Source organism: Pan troglodytes, chromosome 18 (assembly GCF_028858775.2).
Source record: "Pan troglodytes isolate AG18354 chromosome 18, NHGRI_mPanTro3-v2.0_pri, whole genome shotgun sequence".
Taxonomy (NCBI): Eukaryota; Metazoa; Chordata; class Mammalia; order Primates; family Hominidae; genus Pan; species Pan troglodytes.
Window position 1 is genome coordinate 70,341,358 of NC_072416.2, and position 12,284 is coordinate 70,353,641.

General features: G+C 35.8%; 1 protein-coding gene across 11 annotated transcripts in view; it reads left to right on the top strand.

Moving 5' to 3' along the window:
• The window catches only part of LOC134808766 (uncharacterized), a 418,516-nt gene that overhangs the window by 340,341 nt on the left and 65,891 nt on the right, over positions 1-12,284 (top strand). For 5 of the 11 annotated variants that reach the window (XR_010152431.1, XR_010152426.1, XR_010152432.1 and 2 more), the window contains one exon: positions 5,846-5,978. The exons of the other annotated variants lie outside the window; for them this stretch is intronic. The gene's annotated coding sequence lies outside the window, so the exon portion shown is untranslated. The remainder of the gene's footprint in view (positions 1-5,845; positions 5,979-12,284) is intronic. 11 annotated transcript variants of the gene reach the window in all.

Below are 12,284 nucleotides of genomic sequence, written 5' to 3' on the forward strand. Positions count from 1 at the left end.
GGTTCACTATGCTAGATTGTCACAAATCATTCCTTAGAAGCAGAGTGCAGGCTTTAAAGTCAGTCCTGGGTTCAAATCTCCTCATTCTTTTATTGGCTGCGTGGCCTTGGACAAGTTACTTAATCTTTCTCATGAGATAGTTTTCTTCACTCTGCAATGGGAATAGTATTACTTAACAAGGCTTTTGCCCACTGGCACACAGTAGGTTTTTCATTAGCGCCTGTGTCACATTTTAAAATCTCATTAGCCTGCATCTCATTTTAATATCTCATTGATTTTTTTTCCTTTGAGGAAAGATTTGATACTTTTTAAATTGATAAAATCCATTCACGGAGAAGTCTTGTAACATGGTGAGTGATTAAACTGAGTAATACTGTCTAGGATTTTTTTAAATGAGGTGTTAAGAGGCTTGTTTTCTCATATACCTTGTGTACTGATGCTGAGAGCAATTTCATAAGAGAAATTTCAAAAATGTTTTAGCAGTGATTAGTGCTTGTGGTGTTATTATATAATCTCCTGAGGTGGCTTCACCATGTGGTGTGTAAATTCTGATTTATTACTCTACATCATGTATTTCCTACCATTTGTCTATACCTTATAAGCACATAAGCATATTTATATATATCTTATAAGCATCCCACTTCTTTCTTTCTCTTGCCAAATATTTTTCCTAGTGGATTTCTGTTTGACATTGTACTTTTTTCCCCTAGCCCGGAAAAGCCACTATACTACTAAACCCAAGAGACAGAGATAGAGCAGCTTTGTGCTCCTAGACTCAGAGTCGAAAAGTGTGGGTGGAGGAAAGGGAGGTCAGAAAATAGGTTGTTATTTCCATTGCTGGCAATTTAGATTCAGAGGCATTTCATCTGCAGTTCCCTGAAGTGTTGAATTGAATAAAAGTAGTAGCAGAAACAGTGAAAAGGGTGGTTGGGGGAGGGGCTGTGAACACTTCCAGCTAAAAGCAAAGAGACAGGCAGCTTGTAAGCGTTCATCCTCAGCTTGGAATAAAAACCGCAAGACGCCTGAGAGCCAGCCTTTATTGAAACAAGATGGTGCCATAGTGAAACAAAACACAGACTGAAATCCATCTACACTAGCAGAATAGTGTGATTACTGTGTGTGTGTGCTCCAACGACCAGGGTGGGCTGTGTCGACGACTATGTGAATGAGAGGAAGAATAAAACACTGCTACATTTGCATCCTACCTAATGTGAATGATTTTATAATAGACATGTTTCACATGCACCTTTACTAGGAATCAATGTGTCCGCAGAGATTTACTCCGTACATTACATTTGATTTAACCAGCATTCACATTTGCATTGAGCTAAGCACTACAGAATACAGATTGTGTACAGGAAGCTCGTTGTTTACAAAGACATGATATCCCAAATTTCCTGTTTAGCCATTTTAAGCCAGTTTTCCTTAGAAATATTGTTACACATTATGGTAAGCACCATAAACTAGCCTTCAATATTCTTTTAAATAAGTAATATTCCTAAAGGGTAAGACAAATACAGGGAAAATGAATAGAAAATAATGCTAAAGGAAAACTAGCAATTTAGAAAAAAAATCGGATACTGATTTATTTATCCTGTTTGCCTGCAATACTGAGAGAAAGTAATGGCTTAATTAGGAAAATGAGGAAAAAGACAAAGATGTAAACGTATAAAGGACATTTTGATGTGTTTCAAGGATTGTAGAAGCTTGTAATACTGATCCTTTATTGTACCTAATTTACCTAAAAAAATAAGACTTTTCATTGGTATAGATTTCAGAGTTATATAATAGATATTGACTAAGCTCATTCTACACAAAAGGCACTGCATTATGTGCTATAAGAGATACAAGAACTGTTAAAGACGAGAAACCCTTCCTCAAGGTGCTGCCAGTTTAGTTGTGGAGATAAAATATACGTGATACAAATGTGTATATAATCAATACCATGTACAGAAATATAGACTAAGATAGAGATGTAACATGGATAAGTGGGAGAAGCATGAACCTCGAAGTCATACAGCCTTCGTTTTTATTATAGACTCCACTGCCTAACTTGCTAAATAGCCATGACAAGATTTCTTAATTTCTTGGAGCTTTGGTTTTCTTACCTGTGAAATGAGGTTAGCAGTATGTACCTTATGAAATTATTGTGAAGATTAAATAAAATAATATTAAATAGTTGACATGAGGGGTAAAAATAATTGCTCTATGCTTATTTTATTTTATGTTTTTGTTTTTTAACCAGCAGCTACGCACTGTCTCTCTCTCTCTCTCTCTCTCATAGATAGAAATCTGTGAGAGAGATAGATGAGGTCTCACCACATTGCCCAGGCTGGTCTCGAATTACTGGGCTCAAGAGAGCTTCCTGCCTTGGCCTCCCAAAGTGCTGGAATTACAGGCATGAGCAGCCATGCCCAGCCCTAATCCCTTCTGATAACTGGGGAATTCTTTTCCTCATAAGTCTTGTAGGAAACACCACTCATTTTCCAAGTCTGTTTCCAGCTTGACATGACCAATCAGCCCTTTTAACTATCAGCAATATTCTTATACTTCTGTCTTGATGTTTCAACTCTAGCTGGTACCAAATAGATTCCATAATAATAAAGGCTGAGGTTCTTTGTACACTTAACATTAATTTCTGTCTTCTTATGCACATCTCCTTCCCTACCCTCAATATTCATTAGCTATGTATTTTAAATTCATGTAGTGGTTGCCTTCATGATTTTAAATGACATATTTTTAAAAAACCTATTACTTGATTTCTTATCCTTTGAAAACATTTTTTAAATATTATGGAAATAGTGCCCCACCTTTCACTTCTCTCCATCTGCCACCAAATTTTTGGTAGTTACATTATTTTTATTTTTTCAATATTTACAACATTTATAATATTTTCTATATAAATCTTACATGCACTGTCCATAGGATGATTCTAAACGCTCAAGATAAAATGCAGCTTTTTAAAAAACGTTTAAGTTGAGGGGTACATGTGCAGGCTGTGGTATTTGGTTTTCTGTTCCTGCACTAGTTTGCTAAGGATAATGGCCTCCAGCTTCATCCATGTTCCTGCAAATGACATGATCTCATTCTTCTTTGTGGCTGCATAGTATTCCATGGTGTAAATGTACTACATTTTCTTTATCCGATCTATCACTGATGGGAATTTAGGTTGGTTCCATGTCTTTGCTATTGTGAATAATGCTGCAGTGAACATACTCATGCATGTGTCTTTCTAATAGAATGATTTATAACCCTTTGGGTATATACCAGTAATGGAATTGCTGGAGCAAATGGTATTTATGTCTTTAGGTCTTTGAGGAACTGCCACACTGTCTTCCACTATGGTTGAACTAATTCACACTCCCAGCAACTGTGTAAAAGCATTCCTTTTTCTCCACAATCTTGCCAACATCTGTTATTTTTTGACTTTTTAATAATAGGCATTCTGACTGGTGTGAAATGGTATCTCATTGTGGTTGTGATTTGCATTTCTCTAGTGATCAGTGATGCTGAGGTTTTTTTTCATCTGATTGTTGGCCGCATGTATGTCATCTTTTGAAAAATGTCTGTTCATGTCCTTTGCCCACTTTTTAATGGGGTTATTTGTTGTTTTTCTTGTACATTTGTTTCAGTTCCTGATAGACACTGGATATTAAACCTTTGTCAGCTGCATAGTTCACAAAAATTTTCTCCCATTCTGTAGGTTGTCTGTTTACTCTGTTGGTAGTTTCCTTTGCAGTACACAGGCTCTTTAGTTTAATCATTTTCCATTTGTCAATTTTTGCTTTTGTGGCAATTGCTTTTGGCATCTTCATCGTGAAATCTTTGCCCATGCCTATGTCCTGAATGGTATTGCCTAGGTTGTCTTCCAGGGTTTTTATCGTTTTGGGTTTTATATTTAAGTCTTTAATCCATCTTGAGTTAATTTTTGTATATGGTGTAAGGAAGGAGTCCAGTTTCAATATTCTTAAAATGCAGCTTTTACATTATGATTGTATAGTCACAATAGAACCATATCAGAACGATTGAACCCATACAGAAACAAATGTAATCCTAGATCATTAAAAGGTTGCCATTTGAAGGAAAGTACCCCCAAGCCCCAGGATCTCCACTCATTTCTCATTAAATATATTTCTAGCTTCCTTTACTTCTTTTACTTGGCCACCACTATTTTTATATTCTATATAATCTTCTTTGGGTTATTTGTCATTTATTCAAAATAATCTACTTAAGTACTTTTTTATATGAATATGTGGATGATAAACTTTCTGATCACTTACACATGCAAAATTTGGTTAATTCTTCACTCATATTTAATTGATAGTTTAACTAAATATGTTACTGGCTAGATCCAGGTCCATTTTGCCCAAGTGCAGTAAATCAATCACTGTGACATGGGTTTTGCAAAAGAGAAGAGATTTATTCATAAGGCCACCAAGTGAGGAGACAGGAGAACAGCTCTCAAATCTGCCTCTCTGGAGATAAGGCTTAGAGATATTTATGGGTTAGGGAGGTGAGGTGGTGTAAGGCATGGCGAAAGGTGATTGGTGATGGGGAAAATGAAGTAACAGGTTAATTCTTTGCAAGTGCAACTGGGTTCATAGCATTTTATAGGACATATGTACGGAAAATGGCAGCATTAGCATGATCTGAGGGTGAAATACCTGATGTCAGAAGGCCACTTCTCAGGCACTTGCACAGGCCTAGTGAAAGAATTCATGGTCTCAGCTGGTTTGAACTAGACAGGAGCGGGGCCAAATTCCTTAAAAACAACTGAAGCAACCATTACCATGGTGACCTGTGAATGTTATCTATAAAGTAGCCAGTGAAGGCTAAGTTGCAGGGTTCAGCGGTGAGGTCTTCAGCCACTACCACACTCAAGTTCACGGAAACAAGAAAAAAAGATAACAAAAAGCAAACAGCCGAAAGCAAACAGGGCAGACAGACCTATTCAAATTCACCCCTTGGTTTCAAATATTGTACAGATTTTTCTTTTCTTCCTAAGAACTTTGAAGGCATTGCCTCAAGGTCTACTAACATCCAGTATTGCCAGTGAAAAATTTGGCATCAGTCTGCTTTCTTCTCTATTATAAATAACCTTTCCTCCTTCACTGAAAGCCATTAGGATTTTCTATTAACTCTGGAAGTTCTGAAATTTCATAAGGTTATATCTAGGTGTGAGCCATTTTTCACTTGTTCTCTTTGGTATTCAGTAGTCCCTTCCAATCCAAAGGTACATGTCTTTTTAATCATTCAGGGAAAGTGTATTATTATAGCCCATTATATTTGTGATTGTCTACTTTTCTCCATTATATTTATTTTCTCCTTTTGAGACTTCTGTTAAACACATGATAGATTTCCTGATTCTATCCTCCATGTATTTTGACTTTTATTTTAAATTTTCTTTCTTTTTGTCTTTTTGTTCTACATTCTGGGAGATTTCCTTGACTTTATCTTCCAGTTCACCAATGCAGTATTCAGCTATGTCTATTTCATTAGCCAACTCAACCACTGAGTTCATTATTTTTGAAATTGTATTTTTAGTTTTCTGGAATTCCTTTTTGTTCTTTTACTGTTCCTTTCTTATATTTCTTGTCTTATTTAATAAGTACAGTAGCTTCTCAGATTTATATGAAGGTATGATTTAAAATTTATATAAATTTCATTCTTGTTTTCTCAAATAGCTCCATTTCTCCCATGGTAAGGTCTTCTGTTTATACATTTGGGGATTTCTCCTTCACTTTGTTGATTAATTTCAAATAGCTACTGTTCCTTTAATGTCTATGCATCATATGAATCAGGATCATGGTTTCCTCTGTGGTTAATATATTTGTTTCCTTGGTAGGCCTCATCAGTGAAAAGAAGGACTGACTTCCAGTTCCAGACAAGTGACTGAGTAGATTTTGACAGACAGGCATGGAGCAGGCAGGCTGGCTGGAAACTTCAGTGATTATAAAAGTTAAGGAGCCTTTCTGAAGGTAAAACACTTCTGCATGTACCATTCTTGGGTAGGATTGTCCTTTCTTTTTGTTTCTTCCCTCAAGGTCTTCCATGGAGGAAGGTCAGTCTTGCTCTTCTTCTCTTTTAGACCCCAGCAGCTTCCAAGAAGCCATCCCTAAGCAGATCAACCACTTTCTTTAGAGAGCAGATCTCAGGCTTTGACCAGAAAGCAAAAGCACCTACTAACAAATGCTTGGTTTACTTAGGGAAAAGAGAAAAATCTCCCCAAGCTCAGATGCTGTTTTTTCATAAATCATTCAACTCCTGCTATCTGTAATTGTTCAAAAGATTCTCCACTTATCTCTGAGGCCATGGGGCTATTGTTTACTCATTTTTTGCCAATGTGAGCCTATCCACTGCCTGCCTGCCTGCCTGTCTGTCTATCTATCTATCTATCTATTTTACCTACTTACCTAGCTATTTTTATCTATCTAATTATATATATGGGCATGTATATGTATATACTATAGCTATTAGCTTTGTGTACCTTTTTATTATAAAATATTAGTAAAACGCATACAGAAAACTACATGGAACAAATGTATAGCTTAGTGAATTATTTAAGGCAAACAACCTTATAACCACCACCTCAAGCAAGAAGTAGTACTCTACTAGCCACCTACATGTCCCTCCATGTTTCCCACCACAATTATAGCCCCCTGCCTCCCTCCTGACTCATAGTAGACATTTACATTTCTTTATGTTTTATCAACCAACTACATCTTTAGATTCTACAGTTTAGTCTTCTCCACTTTTTAAACTTGATGTGTCATTGAAGTCTTTACAGTTTTCCTCTCCATTCCTTTTCTTTTCTTATAATTTATCTGTTAAAGAACCCAGGCTGCCTGACTTGTAGGATTCTCATAGTTTAAATATTGACAATTGCAGACTCGTGATGCAGTTCAACATGTTCCTCTGTCCTCTGTATTTCTGCAACTTGGCAGCTAAATCCAGAGACTTGACCTCTGAAGGTTCAAACCCTTTGACAAGACCATAGGTGAATTGTGTTCTTTCATCAGTAGGCACATAATAACTGTTTTTTTTCTTTTCAAATGTTATAACAATTATTAATGCTTAATTCCTAGATCTGTTAATACAGTGGGTATCGCAAAATGGTGATATTATCGATCTATTTCAGTTTCGTATTTTAACTGAACAATTTTATAAAGAGGTGCTTCTCCTTGTCTATTATTTGGCTATCTAGTAGAACAATTTATATAAAAAGAGCAAAATAAATGCTTGATACTTTCTATATTTTTACTCTCTTGTCAAGATAGTTATAATTAGTTCCCTATTGACCAGTTGGTTGTTTTTAACATATATGTAATTATTAGTTTATGGATTTAAACAGTTGATAGATTTCAAATCATTGCAATTCTTGAAGCTCAAAATATCTCATCTTTGCCTGCGAGACAAAATCTCTTCATGTTTGTTCCTTAGTGTTTTGAAATGACCCTAGTAGTCTCTGATAAGCTTCCATGCTGTCTTGTATGTTAAGAAATTCAGACTCATCTTGTGTGTTTCCTGCCTCAAATTTAGAATCAGCTGCAGAAGAATGAAACCAGAACCCCACCTCTCACACTATACAAAAGTCAACTCAAAATAGAAAAAATACCTATATGTAAGACACCAAACAATAAACTATCAGAAAAAAAATAGGAAAAATGTTTAAGGACACTGGTCTGGGAAAAGATTTTATGAATAAAATTTCAAAAGCACAGGTATCAAAAGCAGAAACAAGGAATGAGATTATGTCAAATTAAAAAGCTCTGCATAGCAAAGGAAACAACAGAGTGAAAAGACAACTACAGACTAGGAGGAAATATTTGCAAACTACTCATCTGACAGGAGATTAATATCCAGAATACATAAGAAACCCAAACATCTCAACAGCAAAAAAACAAGCAATTCAATCAAAAAATGGGCAAATGATCTAAACAGACATTTCTCAAGAGACATAAAAATAGGCAAAAAATATATGAAAAAATGCTCAACATCACTAATCATCAGAGAATTGCAAATCAAAACTACAGTGAGGTATCATCTCACCCCAGTTAGGATTGTTATTATCAAAAGTCAAAAAATAACAAATGCTGGCAAGGATGCAGAGAAAAGGGAGCCCTTACACACTGTTGGTGGGAATGTAAACTGGTACAGCCACTATGGAGAACAGTATAAAAGTTCCTTAAGAAACTACAAATAGAACTACCATGTGATCCCATGGAATCCCACTATTGGGCATTTATTTAGAGGAAAGAAAGTCATTGTACTGAAGGTATATATTGTCCTCCGATGTATAAAGCTGTTTATTGCAGCATTATTCACAATAGCCAAGATGTGAAGTAAACCTAGGTATCCAACAAGAAATAAATGGTTAAAGAAAATGTGGTATATATGCTAATTTATATATATATATATGTTATATATACTATTTTGCCATAAAAAATTGAAATCTCATCATTTGCAGCAACCTAGATGGAACTGGAGGGTATTATGTTAAGTGAAATAAGCCAGGAACAGAAAGTTAAACACCACATATTCTCACTCATATGTTGAAGCTAAAAAAAGTTGCTCTTATAAAGGTGAAAAGTAGAACAGATGATACTAGAGGCTAGAAAGTGTAGGAAGAAGGGAGAGATGTATTAAAAGATACAAAATTACAACTAAATAAGAGGAATAAGTTCTAGTGTTCTATACCACTGTAGGATGACTATAATTAACAATAGTATGTGATTTAGATAGCTAGAAGAAAGATATTGAACATTCCCAACACAAAGAAATGATAAATTTTTGAAGCAGTAGATACACGAATTACCCTGATCTGATCACTGTACATTATATGCATCAAAACATTATTGTGTACCTCATGCATATGTGAAATTATTTGTCGATTAAAAATAATGTTTTAAATGGGAAAAAGAATGAAAAGCAAAAAAAAAAAAAAAAAAAAAAAAAGGATGTTTGATATGGTTTGCCTGTGTCCCCACCTAAATCTCATCTTGAATTCCCACGTATTGTGGGAGGGACCCTGTGGGAAGTAATTGAATTATAGGAGCAGATCTTTCCTGTGTTGTTCTCATGATAGTGAATAAGTCTCACAAGATATGATAGTTTTAAAAGGGGGAGTTTCCCTGCACAAGCTCTCTCCTTGCCTGCTGCCACACATGTAAGACGTGACTTGCTCCTCCTTGCCTTCCACCATGATTGTGAGGCCTCCCCAGCCACACAGAACTGTAAGTCCATTAAATCTCTTTCTTTTGTAATTTTCCCAGTCTCAGATATGTCTTTATCAGCAGCATGAAAACAGACTAGTACAATATTCCAACTTAGGCTGTATGTTTCCTGCAATAGACCTGGAATCAACCATTTCTCTAAGAAGGTTTGATTTCTGTTAATAGAAAATAGTATTTCAATACCACAATCTGGGCACTAAAGATTCTTAATGCTACTGGATTAGTCATTATTTCTAGACTTTTAAAATGGATTGAACTATGAAAATATATATATTATATATATGGATATTTTAAAATATAGCATTTATTTCCTATATTTATGTTTATAAATATTTAATTACCTATACTTATATTTATTATATCTATGTATCCTATATTTCCTATGTAGCAAGATAAATACATCATAAGTTCATATTGATATCTCCAATTCAAATTCAGGACTACAGGATTAATTTAAATGTTCTGTGTTGCACCTACATCTCTTTTCTTCCACACCAAGAGTTCTGGTTCTCAAGGACATATGGGACAATAGAATTAGAATATCCCATAATTACTCATTTACTTTATACCATATTACATATACAAGTTTGAAATTATCCTTATTCTACCATCAAAAACCATTTTTGATTACTAAAAACAGTTAAATATTTGTGGCATATGTTATCCTTATTTTTCTCTGCCCCTCCCCTATTTTTTAATGATTATACCATCTTTAGATTTTCAGATCACATAGGTGTTATATACTATGAACTCTTTTTTTAATCCCCAGTTAGTTCTACAAGTAATTATTTAATGTCTAATGCCTCTCTAGTAATTTTAGTCTAAAGTTTGTCCTCTAGTAGATCCCTTAGGTAGAGCTTATGGGTACAGTTTCTCTTCCCATCACCTCCACTGTTACTACCCTAGTTCAAGCCACCCATCATTTCTCTCTTGGTGCTGTAATACCCTCCTAACTGATGTCTCTGTTTCCACTTTTGCCTCCCTGTGCTTTTTCCCCACACAGTGGCCAGAATTAGCCCTTTACAATGTCGACCAGAGAATGTCATTCTCTACTCAATATCTTCCAATGATTCCTCATCACTATTAGAATAAAATATAAAGTCTTACATGGCCTGCATGGCCCAATACTATATAGCCCCTGGCTACCTCTCTGAATTCATTTTCTGCTACTCTTCTTACTGCATTTCAGCCATGCCAGCCTCTTTGCTGTTCCTTAAATATGCCAAGCACATTCCCATCTTTCAATTTTGGACTTGCTTTTTTTTTAGCCAAGTATATTCCCCTGCCCCACAGATGTTCCCATGGCTCACTCCACTTCAAACAGGTCTGTGCTCAAACGTCACTTCCTCAGAGAAGCCTTCCTTGATTGCCCTGTCTTAAAAAAAACTCCATCAGTCTCTCTCTTCTGATCTTGTTTTATTTTTCTTCATAGCACTCAATTGTTACTTGACATTATAATGTATGTCAATTTATTTATTTGCTCAAGTCTTTCTCTTCTACTGGAATATAAACTCTGGAAGGCAAGGACTTTGTCTCTCTTGCTCACTGCCTTCTAAAGCACTGGGGACCCTAAAGAGAGAACATCCTCAAGGCCAAGAACAGTCCTTAGGACAAAACAAACAAAAACATTACAGACGTTAAGGGTTTCAAGGCAACACTTTGACATATTTGTAGGGCTCTTCCACATAACCACATTTACCTCCAAACCCCTAAAATAAGGGAATAAAATTTTTGATTTTGTTGTTGTTGTTGTTTATACTTGGTCCCATTTTCTGAAATTTTTAGAAAAAAATTTCAAAATTTCAGAAATCATAACAGTGGAAAAAAAGGTCTGAATTCCTTTCCGAAAATCTGTATTTATTCTTAACTTTCCTAGGTAGTATGGGCATGTATTCCACTCCCACAGCCTTAACTATTTAATCCACAAAAAGAAAAACTTTCAGTGGTCCTAACACAAAGCCAAGTGTCTGTGGTGTGTCTTTGTGTTGATCACAGGATTTGTGAGGGGTTTTTTCCCCCATCTTTACTCTCTTGCCATCAAAGGAGGAACCAATTAAGCTAAATAATAATATTTAAAACCTGACAGCACTCAGGAGGCTGAAATGAAAACCTATATTTGCCATGTGGATGCTTTAGAGCCCATGCTCTTTGTGTGACCATAGATTCACCCCAGCTTGATGCCATGTGCATTACCGGTGCCTGGACACAGCAGAACTAATTATAGACAGAGCTCAAATTTTCTGTGTCTAAATGTCACTCCTTATATTTGTTGATGCAACTTAGAATCCCTCTTCCTGACCCATGCCATATGAGAACAAAAACAGAATAGCCTAGAACACAGTGAATAGTGTGGAATACTCAACTTGTCCTTGTAACTGCCTACACAAAGCTAAAACGGTCTGACATGTGAAGTGTTTGTGCAGAGACCTAGGACTTCTGGGATTTGTACAGAAGAATTAAACAACAAAAGCAGTTTAAAGAATTTATGTATTTTGTTGCTGTGACTTCTCCCTATATTTTCTTCCTTTTTTGACTTTATCTATTTTAGTATAAGAATAAAAATTTTCAGTCTTTTATAAAGGAAGAAAAAAATATAGCTTTTAATGTGGACCAGATACTGTGCATTGCTTTTATTAAATTAGTCAGAGAGCACAGTATTTTTTCCTTGTATCACGCAGGAAAATGTACATGCATAGGACTTAGGGGTACATGAATATGTACGTGAATATGTACACGCATAGGACTTAGGAGTACATGAATATTTTCCTGCACACCCTATCATGTGCGTTTATGCCCTAGCACAACCATTTTTGTGAAAGTTTGTGTGTGTGTGAATGTGGCTGTGTGCAAAGGAAAAGGACTTCTGCTCCAGTATTCCAAGCAATTAAACTCCAACAGCACAGGGATGAAGAGGGGGCCCTGATTTTCTTTTCCTTTGCAGTAATTGCCTCAGCATTCATCTTTGATCAGGGAAGAGCAGAGGAGGAGAGTCCTGCAAGTTGAAATCCCCGGTATAAATATATACATTTACATACACAGGGGCAGCGCAAC